Raw genomic sequence first — 22,944 nt, 5'->3', positions numbered from 1 at the left:
GATAGCGGGAGAGAGTCCTAAAAAGGGGGCACAGTAGCAAATGCAACAATACTTAGATTTGAGATCCCTGAAGGGGACACAGTAGCAAAGGGAACAACACTAGATTTGAGCTGCCTAAAATGGGGGCATAGTAGTAAATGCAGCAACAGCTAGAATTGTGATATCCAAATGGTGGGAGAAACGCCTAAAATGGGGGCACAGTAGCAAATTCAGCAACACCTAGATTTGAGAAGTCTAAAATGCAGTTACAGTAGCGAAGGCAACAACACTGAGATTTGAGACACCTAAAATGGGGGAAGAGTATTAAATGCAGCGACACCTAGAATTGCGATCTCTTGATAGTGGGAGAAACACCTAAAATGGGGGTACAGTAGCAACACCTAGAATTGTGGTACCTGAATAGCGGGAGAAACACTAAAAATGGGGGCACAGTAGCAACACCTAGAATTGTTACATCTGGATAGCGGGAGAAATATCTAAAATGGGGGCAAAGTAGCAAAACCTGGAATTGTGATATCTGGATAGCTCGTGAAACACCTCAAATGGGGCACAGTAGCAAATGCAACAGCACATATATTTGAGATGCCTAAGATAGTGAAGAGTAGTAAATGCAGCAACACCTAGAATTGTGATATCTGGATAGCGGGAGAAACACCTAAAATGGGGCACAGTAGCAAGATCAAACACCACATAGATTTGAGAAGCCTAAAATGGGGGCACAGCAGCAAATGCAGAAACACCTACTATTGTATCACTTGATAGCTTGAAAGAGACAGAGACCCAAAATAGGGGGACAGTAGCAAATACAACAACACCTATATTTGAGATGCCTAAAATGGGGGCACAGTAGCAAATGCAGAGACACCTAGATTGAGTAGCCTAAAATGGGGGCACAGTAGCAAATGCAACAAGACCTAGATTTCAGTTGCCTATAATGGAGGCATTGTAGTAAATAATATGATTTGGCATTTATAACGTGCCTATACACCAGTGTTTCAATGCATCAGCATTTAGATTTGAGAAACTTAATATAGGGAGCACAGTAGTAAATGCAGCAACAACTAAAATTGTCACACCTGGATAGCAGGAGAGAGTCCTAATAGGGGGGCACAGCAGCAAATGCAACAATAACTAGTTTTAAGGCACTTAAAGTGGGGCACAGAACTTAATCTCACAGCCCCTAGTCTCAAGACACCTAGGGCCTCATTACGAGTCCTATGGGACTCAATGGGAATGGGGATCATGGAAACACCGGCAGCATCTCGTAATGCCGCTGGTGTTTCCTCGTCCGGCTAAAGGCAGGTTGTGTTAAACCCGCCAGGTCAGAACTGGCGGGAACATCACCTCCCGCCTGCAGGAGTTGTGATCGCCCAGCAACGAAACAACGGTGGCGGCGGCTTTACCGCCACCATTGTTTCCATACCGGGCGATTTGTAATGAGGCCCCTAAATTTGAGACCATAAAAAAGGGGAGGCATAGTAATGAATGTCACAGTGCCTGGACTTCAGACACCTAGATTGAGGGTGCAGTGCCGAATTCAACAATACTTACATTTAAGATTCTTAAAATGGGGGCACTGTAGTGAATGCAACAATACCCAGCATTGTGATACCTGGATAGCATGGAAAAACACCTAAACTTGCGGCGCAGTACCAAATGCAACAACACCTAGAGTTGAGAAACCTAAAAAGGGGGTACAGTAGCAGGTGCACCGACAACTAGATTTGTGAAGCCTGGATAGCAGGAAAACACCTCGAATAGGGACACAGTAGCAAATGCGACTATACCTAGATTTGAGATGGTTAAATGGGGGCACAGTAGCAAATGCAACAACACCTAGATTTCAGTTTCCTAAAATGGGGGCATTGTAGTAAATAATATGATTTGGCATTTATAACATGCCTATACACCAGTGTTTCAATGCATCAGCATTTAGATTTGAGAAGCTTAAAATAGGGAGCACAGTAGTAAATGCAGCAACAACTAAAACTGTCACACCTGGATAGCGGGAGAGAGTCCTAATAGGGGGGCACAGTAGCAAATGCAACAATACTTACTTTTGAGATCCTTAAAAGGGACACAGTAGTAGATGCAACAACAACTAGATTTGAGGCACTTAAAGTGGGGCACAGAACTTAATGTCACAGCCCCTAGTCTCAAGACACCTAGATTTGAGACCGTAAAAAAGGGTAGGCATAGTAATGAATGTCACAGTGCCTAGACTTCAGGCACCTAGATTGAGGGTGCAGTGCCGAGTTCAACAATACTTACTTTAAAGATTCTTAAAATGGGGGCACTGTAGTGAATGCAACAATACCCAGCATTGTGATACCTGGATAGCATGGAAAAACACCTAAACTTGGGGCGCAGTACCAAATAAAACAACACCTAGAGTTGAGAAACTTAAAATGGGGGTACAGTAGCAGGTGCACCGACAGCTAGAATTGTGAAGCGTGGATAGCAGGAAAACACCTAGAATGGGGACACGGTAGCAAATGCGACTATACCTAGATTTGAGATGCCTAAAATGGGGTCATTGTAGTACATTTTATGATATAGCATTTATAACACTCCTATATCCAATTTTCTCAATGCATTAGCATTCATATTTGAGAAGCTTAAAATGGGGGCACAGAAGTAAATGCAGCAACAGCTAGAACTATCACACCTGGATAGCGGGAGAGAGTCCTAAATAGGGGGCACAGCAGCAAATGCACCAATACTCATATTTGAGATCCCTAAAGTGGACACAGAAGCAAATAAAACAACGCTAGATTTTTGCTGCCTAAAATGGGGGCATAGTAGTAAATGCAGCAACAGCTAGAATTGTGATATCTGGATGGTGGGAGAAACGCCTAAAATGGGGGCACAGTAGCAAATTCAGCAACACCTAGATTTGAGAAGCCTAAAATGCAGTTACAGTAGTGAAATCAAAAACACTGAGATTTGAGATACCTAAAATGGGGGAAGGGTAGTAAATGCAGCAACACCTAGAATTGTAATATCTTGATAGTGGGAGAAACACCTAAAATGGGGGTACAGTAGCATCAATTAGAATTGTGGTACCTGAATAGCGAGAGAAACACTTAAAATGGGGGCACAGTAGCAACACCTAGGATTGTTACATCTGGATAGCTGGAGAAATACCTAAAATGGGGGCAAAGTAGCAACACCTAGAATTGTGATATCTGGATAGCTCGTGAAACACCTCAAATGGGGCACAGTAGCAAATGCAACAACACCTATAGTTGAGATGCCTAAAATGGGGGTACAGTAGAAAATGCAAGAACATCTAGATTTCAGAAGCTTAAACTGGGGCCACAGTAGCAAATGCAACAGTGCCTACATTTGAGAAGCCTAAAATGTGGGTACAATAGCAAATGCAACAACATCTAGATTTGAGAAGCTTAAAACGGGGGCCCAGTAGCAAATGCAATACCATCTAGATTTGAGAAGCCAAAAATGGGGGCACAGTAGCCAACACAACAACACCCAGATTTGATAAGCCTAAAATGGGGGCAAAATAGCAATTACAGCAACACCTATGTTTCAGAATCCTAAAATAGGGGCACAGTAGCAAATGCAACAGCACATAGATTTCAGTTGCCTAAGATGGGGAAGAGTATTAAATGCAGCAACACCTAGAATTGTGATATCTGGATAGTGGGAGAAAAGAAAAAAATGGGGGCAGAGTAGCAACACCTAGAATTGTGATATCTGGATAGTGGGAGAAAAACCAAAAATGGGGGCACAGTAGCAACACCTAGAATTGTGATATCTTGATAGCGGGAGAAACACTTAAAATGGGGGCAGAGTAGCAACACCTAGAATTGTGATATCTGGATAGCGGGAGAAACACCTAAAATGGGGGCAGAGTAGCAACACCTAGAATTGTGATATCTGGATAGTGGGAGAAAAACCAAAAATGGGGGCACAGTAGCAACACCTAGAATTGTGGTTCCTGAATAGTGGGAGAAACACTTAAAATAGGGGCACAGTAGAAATACCTAGAACTGTGACATCTGCATAGCGGGAGAAACACTTAAAATGGGGGCACAGTAGCAACACCTAAAATTGTGATATCTGGATAGCGGGAGAAACACTGAACATGGGGCAGAGTAGCAAATGCAACAACACCTAGATTTCAGATGCCTAAAATGGGGGCATTATCATAAATGATATGATATGGCATTTATAATGTGCCTATACACCAGTGTTTCAATGCATCAGCATTTAGATTTGAGAAGTTTAAAATAGGGGGCACAGTAGTAAATGCAGCAACAACTAAAACTGTCACACCTGGATAGCGGGAGAGAGTCCTAAAAGGGGGGCACAGTAGCAAAGGCAACAATACTTAGATTTGAGATCCCAAAAGGGGAAACAGTAGCAAATGGAACAACACTAGATTTGAGCTGCCTAAAATGTGGGCATAGTAGTAAATGCAGCAACAGCTAGAATTGTGATATCTGGATGGTGGGAGAAACAATGGTGGGAGAAACACCTAAAATGGGGGCACAGTAGCAAATTCAGCAACACCTTGATTTGAGAAGCCTAAAATGCAGTTACAGCAGCAGATGCAACAACACTGAGATTTGAGACACCTAAAATGGGGGAAGAGTAGTAAATGCAGCAACACCTAGAATTGTGATATCTTGATAGTGGGAGAAACACCTAAAATGAGTGTACAGTAGCAACACCTAGAATTGTGGTACCTGAAGAGCGGGAGAAACACTAAAAATGGGGGCACAGTAGCAACACCTAGAATTGTTACTTCTGGATAGTGGGAGAAGTACCTAAAATGGGGGCAAAGTAGCAACACATAGAATTGTGATATCTGGATAGCGCGTGAAACACCTCAAGTGGGGCACAGTAGCAAATGCAACAACACCTATAGTTGAGATGCCTAAAAATGGGGACACAGTAGTAAATGCAACAGCACATAGATTTAAGAAGCCTAAAATGGGGGCACATTAGCAAATGCAACAACACCCAGGTTTGAGATGCCTAAAATGGGGGTACAGTAGAAAATGCAAGAACACCTAGATTTGAGAAGCTTGAAACGGGGGCCCAGTAGCAAATGCAATACCACCTAGATTTGAGATGCCTAAAATGGGGGCACAGTAGTAAAATGCAACACACATAGATTTGAGAAGCCAAAAATGGGGGCACAGTAGCAAACACAACACCCAGATTTCATAAGCCTAACATGGGGGCAAAATAGCAATTACAACAACACCTATGTTTGAGAATCCTAAAATGGGCACAGTTACAAATGCAACAGCACATAGATTTGAGAGGCCTAAGATGGGGAAGAGTAGTAAATGCAGCAACACCTAGAATTGTGATATATGGATAGTGGGAGAAAAACCAAAAATGGGGGCACAGTAGCAACACCTAGAATTGTGTTACCTGTATAGCGGAAGAAACACTTAAAATGGGGGCACAGTAGCAGCATCTAGAATTGTTACATCTGGAGAGTGGGGGAAACACCTAAAATGGGGGCACAGTAGCAACACCTAGAAATGTGATATCTCGATAGCGCGAGAAACACCTAAAATGGGGGCACAGTAGCAAGTGCAACACCGCACAGATTTTAGAAGCCTAAAATGGAGGCACAGCTGCAAATACAGAAACACCCACTATTCTAAAACCTGGCTAGCTTGAAAGAGAGAGAGAGAGAGAGAGACAAAAATAGGGAGACAGTAGCAAATCTAACAACACCTATATTTGAGATGCCTAAAATGGGGACACAGTAGCAAATGCAGCAACACCTTTGTTGAGACGCCAAAAATGGGGGCACAGTAGCAAATGCAACAAGACCTAGATTTAAGAAGCCTAAAATGGGGACACAGTAGCGAATGCAAAAACACCTAGATTTCAGAAGCCTTAAATGGGGGCACAGCAGCAAATACAACACCACCTAGATTTCAGATACGTAAAACGGGGGCGGAGTAGTAAATGCAACAGCACATAGATTTAAGAAGCCTAAAATGGGGGCACATTAGCAAATGCACCAACACCCAGATTTGAGATGCCTAAAATGGGGGTACAGTAAACAATGCAAGAACACCTAGATTTGACAAGACTAAAATGGGGGAAGAGTAGAAAATGCAATATGACCTAGATTTGAGAAGTCTAAAACGGGGGCACAGCAGCAAATGCAACAACATCTAGATTTGAGATGCCTAAAATGGGGGCACAGTAGTAAATGCAACAGCACATAGTTTTGGGAAGCCAAAAATGGGGGCACTGTAGCAAATACAACAACATCCAGATCTGATAAACCTAAAATGGGGGCAACAGTAGCAAATGCAACAGCACACGATTTAAGATGCCTAAAATGGGGCAAAATAGCAATTACAACTATGTTTGAGAAGCCTCAAATGGGGGCACAGTAGCAAATGCAACAACACATAGATTTGAGATGCCTAAAATGGGGGAAGAGTATTAAATGCAGCAACACCAAAAATTGTGATATCTGGATAGTGGGAGAAAAACCTTAAGTGGGGACACAGTAGCAACACCTAGAATGGTGTAACCTGGATAACAGGAACAACACCTAAAATGGGGGCAAAGAAGCAACACCTAGAATTGTGATATTTGGATAGCGGGAGAAACACCTAAAATGGTGCCAACAGTTTTGAATGTCTCTTTCCTCGCTGCACTTACCAGGTCTATTGGTTGACGGCTGCAGACTCCCCAGGCTGATATGGGTCGACACAGTCTGGAGCTGCTTCCGCTGGAGTTGTCCTTTGCCTTGGGGTCCTTTAATGCATGGGCTGCACAGGCAAGGGGCTGCCCTGGATGGTTGCTCTAAATGGATCTTAGCTGCCCAATCAGGGGAGGGGGAGGGATGGAAGGTGGGTGGGTGGGTGGTTGGTTGTTTGGAACAAGGAAGCATGATGGGGGAGAGGGAAGAAGGGGCACTGAGAGCACACTAGGCACTAAAGGAGGCTGACAAGCCCCAAACAGGACTCCAACAGGCCGAGGGTGGTTACAGCCTTTATGAAATAAAAACATTCACCTGCAGTTTTGGAATTCAAATGGCAAGCAGGTGGCTATTGCAGGGGTAGGCCCATGCAGTTGCTGATCTTGGCTGTCCAATCAGGGGAGGGATGGGAGGCGGCTCGGTGGGTGTAATGAGAAAGCACGGTCGAGCAGAGGAAATAAGTGGACCAAACCCCTGCCCAGACAGCAGGTAAGCATGCACCAACATGTGTTTACTCCCTCTGACCCCACAGGCCATCCCCACCTCTCACCCCCTGTGATGTTCCATTGTGCCCCCTTCTCATATACAGGAGTGGCCTGTTTTGCTTGATTCTTCTACCCTGCTTCCCCCCCTACATCCTACCTCTGCAGTAATCTGTCCTGATAGATTCTGGTTACACCATCAACGCCTTTTGCCAATGCTTGGATTTGACTTTTATGGACTTCATTGACTCATGGTGCGTTGCCCTCTCTCAACTCTCATGCTGAACTTCCCCTGCATCTTGTACTCATTGTGGCCTTGAATCATGCTGTTCCCATTTTCAACTTAAATCCTGGCTTGTATTTGCTGTTCTCTCTCAATATTAGGTGTTTCTACTGACTTCTGCAATTGTATTCCCTCTCCCCTCGTGCTTCTCCACTTTTTCACTGCTCACTCTCGGTTCTCTCCTCCTCTCCCTTTCTCCCTTTCCCTATCTCCTCCCCTTACTTTCTTCTATGCACTTACTTTATCAGAATTGTCCTTGACCAAGTATGATAGCAATCTTGTTTGTCTCCTCATTATCCCCTACTTGTTTTCTCCCCTCCAGCACTATCTGAAATGTCGTCAGGCCTAGTACGTTAGTCGCTTGTTTTGTTCATCCCCTCCCTTTCTGCACACCTCTCCCTCACCTTTTGTTAATCTCTGGCTCTACCAGAAATGTTGTCAGGCCTAGTACAGTAGTTGCCTTTCGGTTCCATTTCCTTCCCACTCTCCCCCTCCATACCTTATCTATCTCTTAGCTCTTGCACTATATGAAATTTCGCCAGGCCAGGTACGATAGTTAATTTCACATTCTTATTGTTCATGGCCTGTAAGAATGTCATAGTATTTTCCCTTGTTCCCTCCCTTGCCTTGAAGTTCTTTGAAACACATTGTGTATAGGCGTTATATAAATAAACTATCATATCATATCATTCATTTACAAGCCCCAAAAAGGACTCCAACAGGCCTAGAGGGGGTTAGAGCCCTTATGAAATACAAACACTCACCTGCAGCGCCAGATTTGGATATGGTACCAGGAGTGAGGCCAGAGTCAATTGATATAAACTGGGGAACCATCAAGTTTGAAAAGCTTAGCAAAAGAGCTTCGACCCCAACTATAGCTACTGAACCTTCTATTGGGTTTGATGTTTATAGCAGATGGGGAGAATTGATTCAACCCAGGGAAAGAGATTTGATCGACACAGATTTGATCCTTATTCCCCCTATAGGCATATATCTTCTGTGTCACTAAGTCAGGCCTAGCCTGGTGATATGCCTTTGACATATTGGCAGGGGTGATTGACCCAGACTACAGAGGGGATGTTAAAGTGTTGATGGAAATAAGGCATGACAAATCAAAGCTGGGGAAAGGAGAGCACAAGGTATATTGGATGATATGTTCCCAAAACTTAAAGAAGTTAAGAATTATGAACAAACTGGAAGCAGAACTCAATGGTTTGGAGAGGCAGAGTTTGAATTGTAAAGACATTGCCATGGAGTTGGCTCATGCTCCTTTGACTGGGGACATTTGGGGATAACTAAAATCCAGGCCCAAATTGTGAACAGATTGTATAGGCCCAGTATTTATGCCGATATCAAAAAGTTCATAAGTACCTGTGAGCTTTGCCAGAAGACCAGTACAAAAATGCCTCCTTCTGCTCCCTTACAACCTTTACCTATTATTGATGTTCCTTTTTCCTGAATTTGGATGTGCATACTAGGGCCATTAGAAACAACAAAATTGGGTAATAAATGCTTCCCGATTATTTTAGATTATGCAACCAGGTATCCTGAAGCCTGCCCTTCAAGGAAAAATACTTTCCAGCAAATCCTGAAGCATCTATTACCATTCTTCTCCCGAAATGGGTTCCAAAAAGAAATCCTAACTGACCAAGGTTCAACTTGTATGTGTAAACCTATGGCTGAAGTAAAAGACATTCTTCAAATTAAAACCCTAAGAAACTCGGTTTATCATCTCCAGACTGATGGGTTAGTTGAGAGGTTCAACCAGAATTTAAAGCATATTTTAAAGCAATTGGTTGAAGCAGACGCGAAGAACTGAGATGTAATGATACCTTGGGCTCTGTTTGCCATCATAAAAAACCCCCAATCATCTACTGAAGTGTCTCTCTTTGAGGTGTTGTATGCAAGAGAAACCTGAGATGTGTTGGACATGTTGCGGGAAACCTGGGAAGAGAGGGAGAGAGCCACTATTCCCTTATCCGAAACGGCCCAAAAGCTGAAAGAACCATTGGCAGCAGTAAGCAAAATAGTTAATCTACATATGGTCAAAGCTCAGGAACAACAGAAAAAATGTCATGACAGGAAAACATTGATGAGATCTTTCTCCATAGGGCAGAAAATGTTGGTCCTTCTTCCCTCGTCTGATAATACGATGTTATCTAGATGGCATGGGCCAAATGAAGTACTTGAACAGATGGGACTATGTTATATATAAGAGTTTTAATTTTCTGATTAGGCTGTGATATTTTGGAGTGATATGAATGTACTTAAAGAGTGGAAAGCACCTATGGAAAAACATACCTCTACCATGCTAACCAGTCTTTTATCATATGAGTACAAGGATAACAAGCTAACCTCCCCTGAGAATCCCAAAATAAAAAACAGGATTTATTGGACCTATTACAACAGTTCTGTGACATGTTTAAACCCGAGCCAGGGAGAGTATAAGGAGTATACCATTATATGCATACTCCTCCAGGACTGGTAGTACATCAGAAGCCTTATGGTATGCCTGAAAGTATAAAACAAATAGTTCAGGAAGAAGTTGAATCTATGTTGAAGGATTACATTATTGAACCATCACAAAGTCCCTGGTCCAGCCTGATTGTCTTAGTTTCCAAGCCAGATAACTCCTGGAGATTCAGTATAGATTTTAGAAAAGTGAACGATGTGTGTCAATTTGATAGTTATCCAATGCGCACGATAAATGGGCCTCTGCTACTTTCCAGAGATTGATGGATCAAGTTTTAAGACCTTTTTCATCTTTCTGTGGTTCCTATATTGATGACATCATTCCATACAGCAAATCATGGCCTGAAAATATGTTCCATCTGTACCAGGTTACCAGAGCATTGAGAAAATGTGGACTGACATCTAACCCAAAGACATGTGCTTAGCTAGATCTGTGGTAAAATGCAGTCCCATCCAGATAAAGTTGATGCTGTAATGGAAACCTCCCCCCAAAACCAAGTTTTTTTGGGTCTTGTTGTTTACTATTGAAGGTTTATTCTAAATGTTTCCACCATCTCTGGTGCTCTTACTAACAAACTTATGCATGTAGCCCCACAGACATTGAAGTGGCAACCAGGAGATTGAAATGTTTTGATAAGCAGAAATATATACCGTGTAGTGACCCTGTTTTGAAAGTGGCAGATTTCAACCGACTCTTTATTTTGCAAACAGATGCTTCCCATATTGATTTAGGAGCAGTGTTAGGTCAGCTCCATGATGGAACAGAACATCCAATCCTCTATATAAGTGTAAGGTTGTTTGGTCGGGAAAAGAACTATGCCACTCTAGAGTTGGAAGCCCCTAACATCAAATGAGCAAAAACATCCTTGAAATATTATTTAACATGAAGAAAGTTTGGATTCATTACTGATCATGCTACTCTTAAATGGTTAAGCTTAAGGAAAGATACCAATGCTAGAGTCATGCACTGGTTTCTAAATGTACAGCCTTATTGCTTCTCAGTGTAACATCCGAAAGGCAAGGAAGAAGGGAATGTATATTTCCTATACCGATTTCCCATAGAGGTGGTGAAAACCAGCAACATTAGGGGAAGGGTATGTAATGAATTAGTAAAATATCCTCCCAGGAACCTGGCCTGGTTCCCTTCTCATGTGGCCACGAAAAGGCAGGCACTTCCTGATTCCAACCCTGGGAGTGGTGTGCCGAGGAAGGTTCACCAGGGGGGAGGCCAGGAAGTATCTAGTTAGAAGTATATACTGTTGACCAAAAATAATTCTCAAGCAAGTTATCGTTGAAACATTTAAAACTCTGAAACATAATGTAGCAGCAGTGGCGTGTGGCTAAAACATATTCTCAAGCAGAGGTTAAATTGAGAACCCATTGTGAAATTGAAAACATTGTAACACTGAAGTAGTACAAAGGTCCAATCTTTATTGTGAACCAAAAAAACAATCACTTATAAAGAAATGCCAAGTGGTTAAATGTTGTTTCTGCAGTTGGAGAAAGAGCAAACATTACCCAGCAAAGAGTATTCCCCTATCAAGATTGAAAGCAGCCTTTCTAAAATCCCAAAAATAATTCAAACAAGAATGTGAGCCCAATAGAAGTTTAACTTTGCCTAAGATACACGTCTGCAAGTATTACCTGCAGCCAAGAGAGTGGCACAATGGCGTCTGGTTAAATATTTCAGCTAACAGTTGGCAGAGAGATGAAGACAAATTTGGGGAAGGGAAAATTGCTGCTCATTAATATGATTTAAAGTTAACTCAATCTATATTGACTTTAGGCAACAGAGAGAAGTGGGCCATACATTCAAACTTAAGTTGTAGTTGTGGCAGAGAGACAAGAGAGGCAAAGAGGCTGCCTATTTTGAAGATGGATATTCAGAGGAAGAGTGCCTTTCCTGTTGGAAGGTGTTGAAGTGCTTTAACATAAATCTTGTCAGAACTAAAACCTGTTTTGAATTACAAAGAGCTGAATCTATGATGGTATATCTGGTTGACAGTAGATGCAACATTTCAGAAGCTGCTGAAAAGTGAATTAGTATGAGACAAAGGAGAATGTTCTCATGGTAAACATTAGTGTAAGTGAAGTTGTTGGAGTAGAAGCAGCAGCATTGTGAAGTGGGAGAATGGAAGAACAGGCTCCCGCCCTTCCCCTCTCGCGCTTGGCCTAGAGGATCGCGGCCTAGACACCCGCCACGAGAGGAGTTTGCCTATTTACCAGATGACCAAACACCCTGGTACAGGAACATATGAATGTGCCCACCTACCTGCCCAGCAGCCCGCCCTGCCCATGCCGACACCTGCGGCATGGATCAACTCGACTAAACCTACACGTCGTTAGAGATGCCATGACGACCTAGCCAACGGTCAGCACACTTGTGCAAACATGCACACCAGACACTCCCACACCAATCCACACGAAGAACATACTCAGTGTTATGACGTAGGCGACAGATATACCCACGGACGTGCATCTTTATTATTTTCCACATAGGCTCTCAAAATGCAGAAACGCAAGACGCATAATTAACTTATCTAAAAAGGCTTGCTCACGCTTCTTCTGAAAATCATGTACCATAATGAAGAATATAACGAAGACACGATACTGGGGATAGAGCAATATGATACCGTAACCTAAAGCGCTCTGCATCAAACGGTTCCACCTATGCACCAGGCCCAAGTAGGCCGCAAGCAAAAGCTTTCATGAACATTAAATGAGCAGGAGCTCGGTTGCAGACCCTGCAGAATGAGCCCGGCGAAAGCACACAGCCAAGGGCACGATGTTGCAATCTTGCACGCCGCAAGCAGATGCCAAGGTCGCACCTGCAAGATAAACTCGGCACACAGTGGGAAAAACAATATTAATTGTGCTGAATTCTGCCTCAAACATGGTCCCACCTCACGTGACAAAGCCAAACCTGACAGGATGCCAAGCCTAGGAGGAAGGAGACGCCTGAATACTACGTTTGAAGACACAAGCAGATACAATTAAAAGACTCAATGAACATCTGCAGCAGTGGGAGTAGTCAACCTTCCAGCATATGAATAAATCCTCACATTGTTTACACCCACCCATAGTAAAACATTGTTGCAAATGACAGGTGCACCGCGAGCTGGGAACAGCGATAGTCCCAGACTGGGAGGCTTGGGAGCGGACCAATCAGAACATGAGGCTCTTATCACTGACGGCATTAACATTGACCAATCCTCAGAGGTCTTCATGTAACAATTTTCATGTATCAAATTGAAGGGACAGCCCAAGTATATCACCTGACTAACCCTCAACCACTAACACCGTTCTCTATATGTATGCTATACTAACCCTACCACTCGAGTAACCAATCCAGAGTGGAAATAGGTTTTTTGCTAAACTTTCTAAAGTGACGCAAGTAGCGCGTCATACTAAGGTAAAAAGGGCCTGCGAGCCCCACGATTGTGTGTGTGTCAGGACGGACGCGTACGATCCTTGACCCATCCCTGCCGTTTTGTCTAATAAACAGCAGAATCACCTTGCTTCTTGTGTGTGTCTAATACTCTATCTCTTTTGGGATACACGGGAGGAGTTGGGGCCTCCCTGCCCGGAGGTCTGCGGACAGCTCGGCCGACCCCGGCAGAATTTCCCCTCCAACAAGTTGGAGGCACTGCTGAGATCTGTTTAAGATCTGCTTTTTATTTTTATTTTTCCAGTACTCCCGTTGCGAGGAGGCCCGGCGGCGCGGCCCCCTCTGCCGCTGCCCCCTTCTGACGACTACAGGACCATTGCGGAACTGCGAGAAGACCGGACAGCGCAATCCGGATATTGGCCGTCGGGAGCCGGTTGAGAAGTATCCCGCCCGCGGTTGGCGAGTGTCCAGACGTGGTCCAGACGAGGGGAGGTGTTGAGCCGCTTGGAGGGGTGCACGCAGTCGAGTGGCCCCGCATCAAGAGAACTTGGTGAGCATGCCACGCACAACAAGCAATGTGAAATTGTGAGGGAGGGGGGAGGAATTAAATACGGGAGGTGGGAGGTGTTGCACAGGTACGCGGCAAAGGTTTGACAATTCAGTGTTGGCAGAGAAGCAGTCGGCTACGTTACGCGAGAGAAGGGGTGGAGCACGAAAACATCACGTGCGACCGCTCGTAGACGCTGATTGGCCTAGATCGCGACTACGTGTAAGGGTGTATGTCTGTGGTTTCCTACGATTTGGCATTTATTGATCAATGAGTAGATGAGGATCCCTATTGTTCGATAGGTAGATGACATTTCCCTGTAGGCGGTAGCTTGTTAGTTGCCCAATACGGAAGATAATTGGCTGGTTGAGCCCTCCTGTCGAGGGGCGTATCACACGCGAGGCGACGCAGTGTGCGCAGTCCGATTATGGTGTTGATTACCTTGCTCCAGGAGTGACAGGAAGACAGCTGTGGGGTTAACGGGGGTAAATTGCAAGTGTATTTTGGAGTTAAAGACTATATGAAGAACTTACCAGTAGCTCGAAGAGATCGGTGACGTCACCAGTAGGGCTTTCATAGGATATCCCGAGCACAAGGCATCGTTATTTCTGAGAGTGGTGGGGAAAGAGAATTGTGGTAAGGGTGTGGAAATGGAGATAAACGGTAATGAGTTGATCGGGGAAAGGCGAAACTAGGGACGTGGCCGCGCACGGAGAACGCCGGCCACGGCAAGTGTAGAAGAAGGAGAAGGAGCAAATGAAAATAGGACCACTGTATAAGAACGTCACAAGGGGTACGCAGCCGCAGGGGGCTACGTGCGCCTCGGCCGCAGGGGGCCGTAAGGGTGTTCTGTAAAGGAAGAAAAGAAAGAAGAGAATATACAAATGTAAATACTATATTTTAATAATTTTTCTTAGCGGACTATCGCAAGTCCCCAGACTCACGGGGCAAGGTAAAGGTATAAGGCTGTGTATTGTAAGGGTTAGTAAGATAATAGCTACCAAATAGGGGAAGGAGAACAAGTGGAGCGCTACTATGTCATACGGGACAGGATCAGGAGGGTGGGGGAACACCCTCACTACCCCACTACAACACATATGTGCAACACTGTCACCCCATAGGGAGAAACTGATCAAGTACAGCATAGAATGGACACAGGGGACGGACAACAAAATGACAACACCATGGCCGCCTAATGGTAGCTTCGATCCATATACCCAACATTCACTATTAAACCATCTGCATAATACATACAAAGGGAAGAAGTTGACACACCACGTGGAGGTGTTTAACTTATGGAGGATGTTCCAAGGGTCCCGACTAGGACCAAATGGAATGTTCATTGTGGGGGAAACACCAGAAGAAAAGGAGATTAAGGAGGAAGGAGAGAATGGGGAAGAGGGGAGTGACGGCCCAAAGAACACGGGTAACGGACAGGAGGGAGGAGAAAAGAATAATAACTCAAAAGAAAATGAAATAAAAAAGGAACAGAGCAACAATATACCCCTAGCAAAGGTAGTGAAAACAGAGGGAGGGGGGTTGTACCCTTTAAGAGAATTAGGAGAAATAGAAAGAGGACAGTTAAGGGCGGCTGAGGGGTATTCGAACCCAGCATACAGCCCGCCACCATATGTAGCTCATAGGAAGATGCCAGCAGGGGAGGGGAGGACTGGAGAAGAACCAACTGCGGAAATAGGACATGATGAGTGGGTAGCTGCGCAGATACTATTAAAATTACGAGGTTCACTAACAGGAGAAGAGAAGGAAGTAGTAAGGAAACTAGACGAGGATAATACCAGGGAGAGTGAAATGAAAGGGGAAGAGTTGTTGCGACAAAAGGAAGAGATTTTGGAGAAACGACTAGCAGAGTTAAGGAATGAGCAGAATGAACTGATCAAACAGCTCGAGAGGGAGGAAAGAGAGAGAGTGAGGGAAAGGAAAGAAGGTAAGAACGAATTGGAAAAAATAAGGGTACGAACTGAGGAGCAAAAGAGAGAAGCCGAAAGGGTAAAAGCAGCAGCAGAAAGGGTATCAAGAGCAGTACTACGAGAGAGGAAAAAGGAAGAAGAAGAGAAAGAAAAAGAAATGGCAATGTGGAAGAAGAGATTACTATCAGAAACGACTAAGAAATACGAAGAAGGGAGGGTGATAGAGAGTATATTAGAACGGGAAAGGGTGAGATGGGAAAGGAAGAAAGAGGATGAAAGGATGTTGGAAAGGATGAGTAGTGAAGTAATGGAGGAATTAAAAAGGAAAAGGGAGGGAATTGGTAGAGAGATGGAGGAGAGAAATGAAGGGGAAAGAGAAGATAGGAGAGGGGAGAATGAAGTAGGGAGGTATGTATATAGAGACACAGAAGTAGCAACAACATCGGCGCAAGGGGGAGCGGTTGATAAAGGAGGAAAGGGAGAACTGGACCTAATAGACTTAAAAACAGTAACAATCAAGGGGAAAAAGACAGAGTGGGGGCTGCCATTTACGAATGACTTTTGTAGCGAGGAAGAAGAAGGAATGGAGAAGGAAGGAAGAAACAGTGAGAGGGAAACTATACACCACCCGGACCAACATAGACTCACCATGGATCTGTAGGAGAAAGGATGAACTGGAGAGAAGTGAGGAGGGAGAGCAAGGAATAGCGGATAGACAGACACATGAAGCCACACTGTCACCATCACACCCTCTCTCATCCCACCCTACATGCTCAACCACCTCACGCTCATTACGCACACCCAAACTCGCGCCCTTCGCAAACAAACTGACACACTATGCAGGTAGGCTTAGAGACCTCCCTAGACGCAGGCAGGAAGGACGAATACACACGCCCACATTAAATGCAGGACATGACGGAAGAAGGGGAAAAGATGGAGAAGAAAGAGTTACGAGCAGGGGAAATACGGACGAAATTGACGATGTAGGAGAGAGGGAAGAAGAGGAGGGGTGTGCGGACTCGATTTTATGGAACCCAAGGGGTAAGACGGGACACAACTTAATGCCGCTCCTGGAGAGGGGAGGGGTTAGACCACAATACGTCCCTTGGAAGGATACAGACAAAGAAAATATAAAGTGCAGGCTCCCATCATTAAGTGGAGGTGCGGGTAAATGGATATATGAAATGGAAAAACACACCGCAGGACAGAAACTGGCAGTGGGAGATGTAAAGGGCCTTCTAATATCCATATTAGGGGATGCAGCGGATGACATTTGGAAGAGAGCGGGATTCACTGGGGTAACAATAACAAACACATTGCACGATGGGGCACCATTCGCAAACTGCAGACATGCACTATGGCAGGCACTGAGGGTACAATACCCAGACACATCAGACATAGGAGCAATTACCTCACGCAAGATGTGTGAAAACGAAAATCCTGTTGATTATATCCAGGAAATACAAGAGAAGTGGCGCATGGAAACTAGAGAACAATGGGACAAAACACCAGCAATATTCTATCATATACTAGTACAAGGGCTCCCAGAAGGAGTTCAGAAACAACTGAAGAAAGTAGTGGGAATGGAAGCAAAAGCATGGCCAGAAATACAACTGACAATAGTACATCATTGCAGGACATGGCAAGGAAAAATGAAACAAAAGGAAGAGGACAGGAAAACGGAGGAGGCTAAACTAGTACAGAAAAAACTTACTAAATACACCATGGAAGGGGCATTAATAACTACACCTACAACAATGACCCAAAGCCCCACACAAGTAGTGGCTGCACAAGATCCCTCCCAAATACCACCCTCACAGATTATAACACAACAAGTGCCGCCACTCCAACCATACACGACCAACATGGGAGGTGGATACTCCATGCCAGGAGCTGGGTATTATAATTACAACAGGGGAAGAGGAGGAATTATGAGAGGGAGAGGATACGGATATAACACATAACAGCAGGTGGGAGGACTTCGAAAGTCCTACCCCACCGGGCAACCAGTATACCAGGACAACACAGGAAGCTTTCCATGGCAGAGTAGGGAACCACCGGTGTGTTGGAGTTGTGGATTAGTAGGGCACATGTCACGCACGTGTAGAGTAAGACCAGGAACACCATCATGGAGCGAACAGGGACAACCAAGGCCCACAGAGGAACAGCAGGGCATACAGACGTTGCAACAGGGAAATGAACAGCAACAACTAATAACACAACAACAGCCACAGACATATTCACTGCCACAACAACAGGTAGCGATAACACAACAACCCCAAGCACAACAAACACAACTGGGTAGGGTGACGGTCCTGGGACACAACCCTTACACAGGAAATGGTCAATCATTGTACCCTCAATAGAACAGCCCACAGACGGCCTTGGTATGTCCCATCCTGTCAGTAACACCTAATAGTGCGGAGGAACCACGCATAGAGGTAACGATAGGTGACAAAAAATTATCGTTCCTTGTTGACACCGGGGCGACCCGGTCTTGCATAAGGGAAGGTAAATTTAAGATGTCAGGCGAAGCCATGAACACCCAAGGATTCTCTGGGGCTAGAGGGTTGGTTCCCTTTACTGATAACATTCCCTTATCAATAGGGGATTATGACATGTCAGTCCCACTTTTATATTATAGTGCCTCACCAGTAAACATACTGGGGGAGACATTATGAACAGGCTGAATATGACGATCTCCTTTACGGAGGACGGCATAATTTGCTCTACTCCAGGAATTAACATGCTCACAGCACGACAGATTATGCAAGCATACTGCGGACAGACAGCGATTAGGGCTGAGCCAATAGATGGCGAACTATTCCAGTACGGGACAGACATGGCATTTGCATGGATACCAGGGATAGAGGGAAAGATCTGGAGGAGGCCAGCAGCCTATTTGTTCAGACCAGAAACACCAGCCAATGAACCAGAAGGAAAGGTGGTTTCAGTGGACATTGAGAGCATTATAGCAACAGCTGATTACATTGCGGTACATGCCCAAGACAGAGAAGGAAGAGCATGGAGGGCAGTGATAGCAGTAGCAGAAGGATGTAGACGCACCCAGGTGTCAGATGAGGAGCTGTTCTCAGAAGAAAAGGAGGAAGGTGAAATGGTGTTTATGATGAGTGTGGAAATATGGCTAAGAGTGACGTACAAACAAGTGGCACAGAAAATTGCAATGGCACTTGAAGCACCTACATCCACCCCAGTTCCCTTCTTTGAGGAGGATATGACAAGAGTACCCACATCATTATGGACTACTAGCCCCTATGACGTGGGGTGCATAAAAAGCATAGGGGGAGTAAGGATAAAATTGAAAAAAGGTGCAATACTCCCCAGAGTGAAACAGTACCCACTATCAAAAGAGGCAGATGAGGGCATATATGAAACCATAACGGCCCTTATAAATAATGGCATATTGGTCCCCTCAGAATCACCATGTAACACGGCTGTATACCCAGTGCGCAAGGCTAGAGGGGGGTCTTGGCGCTTCATACAGGATCTCAGGCCCTTGAACAACATAGTAGAAGCAGAATACCCCATAGCCGCAAACCCGGCCACAATATTGTGTGGCATTCCAGCAGAAGCATCACGATTTACAGTGATCGACCTTAAAAATGCTTTTTTCTCAATACCATTGCACCCAGACTCACAAGATCTGACAAGCTTTACTTACAGGAACACAAAGTGGAAACACACCAGATTGCCACAAGGGTACTGCGAATCACCCTCAATTTTCAACAGAGTAATACAGATGGATTTGGGTAACATTGAAGTGGAAAGTACAGTGTTGCAGTATGTCGACGACATAATAATTTGCAGCACAACCGAAAAAACATGCAGAGAGGACTCATTAAAAATGCTGACAACATTGGCTGAAAAAGGTTACAAGGTAGACATGGAAAAGTTACAGTACTGTCAAGAACAGGTACTTTACATTGGTCAGCTCATATCCCAACATGGAAGAAAGATTGCACCACAAAGAGCACAGGCCATTTCACAGACGCCAGTGCCACAAACAGTGAGGGAACGGCAGCAGTTCCTGGGTCTGTGCAACTACTGTAGAGCATGGGTATTTGATTACATCTCATACATAGGACCCCTGCTTGAGGCGTTAAAGGTAGCTAACAAAGGGGAGAAAAAGTTGGGGTGGACAATGGAAATGAAAGAGGCTTTTGATGAACTGAAAGATGCGATATCAACTGCTCCGGTACTGGCAACCGCAGACTATGAGCGACAATTCTTTATATTTTCACATTGCGACTCAGCAGTAATGAAAGCAGTGTTGGCTCAAAAAACAAGCATGGGCTACAAACCAGTAGCATTTTACAGCGGCCACTTAGATCCTGTGATGTTTGGTCATTTCCCTTGCGAACAAGGTCTCGCCGCAGCTGCTTTTGCGGTAGAGAAAACATCAGCAATCACCATTGGGTGCCCAAGCACACTGTTTGTGGAACATGCATTATTTGCAATATTGAATAAACCTAAGTCCACCCTAACCACGCAAAGGGCATCAGGTTATGAGATCATCTTATCCAAGGCTGAACTATCAATTGTTAGATGTAGCACGGTCAACCCTGCAAGGTTCATAGCAGAAGTAATTGAGGAAGGAGATTATGCACACGATTGTACGCAAATCACTGAAATGTACTCATGTACTAGAAAGATTGAAGAGAACGCACTAGAGGGAGGTGAGCTCCTGTTCATTGATGGGTCATCAACTATCGACCAAAGGGATGGTATAAGGAGGACGGGGGCAGTGGTGGTAAAAATGATGGAGGTACCGGTGTGTGTGGCGATGAAATGTGTACAACTACCACAGCATTATTCTGCTCAAGCAGCAGAGTTGGTTGCACTGATCTTGGCGTTGAAGGAAAGCTTTGACAAACGAGTGACCATATATTCTGACAGCGCATATGTTACGTCTACTGTCCACTCAGGGCTGTCGAAATGGAGAAGAAGAGGGTTTAGGAGAGCCGACGGCACTCCAGTGCAACATGCTCTCTTATTGGCTGAACTAATTGAAGTAATAAATGACCCCCAAGAATTAGCCTTGGTCAAATGCACCGCACACACTAATGGTGATGACCACATTTCAAAAGGGAATGCAGCAGCAGATGCACATGCAAAGTATGCTGCATATTTTGGTGAGATATGGAATCCCCCAGAGTCAACGAGAGGGAGAGGGAGGGGAATGGCTAAGGAGATGTTGGTAAGAGAAGGGTACACCCATCTCCCAACCGCACAGATAATGGAGCTACAAGCGGCTGCACCAATGGCAGAAAAAGAAATATGGGTAAAAAGGGGATGCACAATGTCACCAACTGACGCACTATGGCGCCAGGGTGACACTGGAAAGATTGTAATACCACTGGCACTATTGAACACCGCCCTGAGCCAACTACACCACCCGGCCCACACAGGCAAGGAAGTAATTGCAGCACGAATTAGGGAAGACTGGTTCTGCCCCGAGTTAAATTCTCATGTGTCCAATTTTATCAGCAATTGTCTCACGTGTCAACAGTTTACGGCCGGTCACACTCTGAAGGTGATAAGAGGTACTATACCCCGGCCAGAGGGACCCTTCCGACATCTCCATATTGACTATGTTGACATGATCAACGTATGTCAAGGAAATAGGTATATGATTGTAGTAGTATGCCCATTCTCGAGGTGGATTGAAGCAGGGCCCTGTTCACACCCAGATGCATTCAGAGCAGCTAAATTCCTAGTGAGGGAGGTCTTCCCCAGATGGGGAGTGTGCGAGGTACTGTGGTCAGACAATGGCCCACATTTCGCAAACGAAATGTTCCAGCACATCACATTCTTACTGAACATCAAGCATAAATTTGCATGTGCATACCACCCACAGGCCAACGGTCTATGCAAACGCCTGAATGGCCTATTGAAGGAGGCAATTGCAAAAATACAGCAAACAACAAAAAAGAGTTGGTTGAATTGCCTTCCACTAGCCCTATTTGAGCTAAGAAATAGACCAGGTTCCGACCACCACTTCACTCCTCACGAGGTGGTTACCAGACGCCAAATGCGCCTTCCCCTAATGCCAACATCAAGAGCATTCACTGATCACGAAAATACTGCAACTATTTTTGGTGATGAAATGTACCAATATGTGTCTTCTTTGATTACTAGTGTAGTGTTTGTGTCTCAACAGCTCGAGCGCACGCGGGGCGGGTCTAAGAGTGATCAACAAGAAGACGCGGATAAAGAAGTGGAAAAGGAAAGACTGTGCAAAGTTGCTAAAGGTGACCATGTACTACTTCGCAATTTCAATAGAAAGTGGAAGAGCCCACGCTTCACTGGCCCCCATCTAGTAGTGGAGGTATCAACGAGAGCAGTAAAGCTACAGGACAAACGTGCCTGGAATCACCTACACGACGTAAAGATCTACAAGCCCCAGACCCGCCCCAGCGCCATCGACAGGGTCACTGAAAGAACAACAACAGCGTCAACGACGGAGGAAGGAAAATCTACCACAACTAACGGCTTAAGTGTCCCCATACCCTGTCACCCCCAAGGTTCCCCAGAGACAACCACTGAAAAAGAAAGGGGTAATCCCCATACCGCCCACCCCATGGTCACACGATCAAAGAGTAAAGATACTTCCGCCAGTTGAGCCCCAAACCCACTGCCCATCGACCCCCTACCCACTGCAGTAATAACTCAACTGAAGGACATTGCCTTGCACATATACACATGTAAACACCTGAATGTTCTCTTTCTTCTCTCTCGCACATGCAGGTACAGCGTATTATTGTATTACTAAGAAAGTAGATAACTAACAAATTCACTGCCCAGGAGTAGATGGTACCCTCAGACGATAATTACCCGGAAGAATTGTCACACCAATTTGTATATGAAATAAAAAGGCCAACGTACCTGAAAAAAAGGAGGGTACGCGTCTACTACACCGCATTCCTCTTGGCCATAGAACATTCAATGCCCCACCTCCAACCATACTTGCCTGCCCTAAGAAATAGATTGCTTAGATTGGCGTGGGAACAGCTATTCGCCTGTGCACTGAATGACTATTTGATAGGGAGAGCTTAAAAAACGACAACTAACCCTAATAACAAGCATATTAAGAATTTTCAGGCGGGCAACTTTA

Source organism: Ambystoma mexicanum, chromosome 1q, assembly GCF_040938575.1.
Source record: "Ambystoma mexicanum isolate Mex_15411 chromosome 1q, UKY_AmexF1_1, whole genome shotgun sequence".
In the NCBI taxonomy this organism is placed as follows: Eukaryota; Metazoa; Chordata; class Amphibia; order Caudata; family Ambystomatidae; genus Ambystoma; species Ambystoma mexicanum.
Note: the sequence above shows the minus strand (reverse complement) of the source record.